We start from the raw sequence: 802 nt of genomic DNA on the forward strand, positions 1-802 counted from the left end.
ATCTTCCACAAACAAAGTTCTGAAAATTGGGATAAATTGGATTTCCCTATTCCAAAAGAAATCCAAATTTCGGTCTTGTATTCCATATTCTTTTAACTTTATGCTTTTCCAATTCAAAAAAATAAATCCAAACTTGAAAGAAAATAAACTACAATGTGCACTTGGAAACTCGCAAAAAAGAAATGAATAAATCCCAATTTCTAGGTATAAATTCAAATTTCAAACAATAAACAATCCATGATCTCACCAAAAAATATATTTATTTTATGATAACTAGATTAAATTTCAAAACATCGAAGAATTACAGCAGACGCACACTAAGCAAGATCTCTCATAACAGTATTAACTAGCAAAGCGGTTAACGTAATTACCATAATAAGAGTCATGCATCTCATGCCGCAGGAAATGATCAACATAGGTACATACTTAGATTGCCAAGGTTATCAACTTGTTTGATGACTTTTTTAAAAACGCAGTTGATCCAACTGTCAATTCTATTTAAGCATACTATTCATTTGATTGATCAATTGTCAAGTATTTGGGTTACATATATCTTTTTCACTTCAAAGGATTAAAATCAAGGGCATCAAAATCAAGCTCAAGTTGGACTCCCTTAGAAACCAAGATCCCAAAACAAGTGGACCTTCCCCAAGTATCCATTCTTTAGCAATCAGATTTAGAGCATTAATAGTAGCCACCAATCTACATGTAAAACAAATCATCCACTGCCCAAAACAATCTCTGTACAAGCAACAATACAAGATTTTCAGTCACCATAAGAATCAATTGGGACCTGACATTC

Source organism: Glycine max, chromosome 3, assembly GCF_000004515.6.
Source record: "Glycine max cultivar Williams 82 chromosome 3, Glycine_max_v4.0, whole genome shotgun sequence".
Taxonomy (NCBI): domain Eukaryota; kingdom Viridiplantae; phylum Streptophyta; class Magnoliopsida; order Fabales; family Fabaceae; genus Glycine; species Glycine max.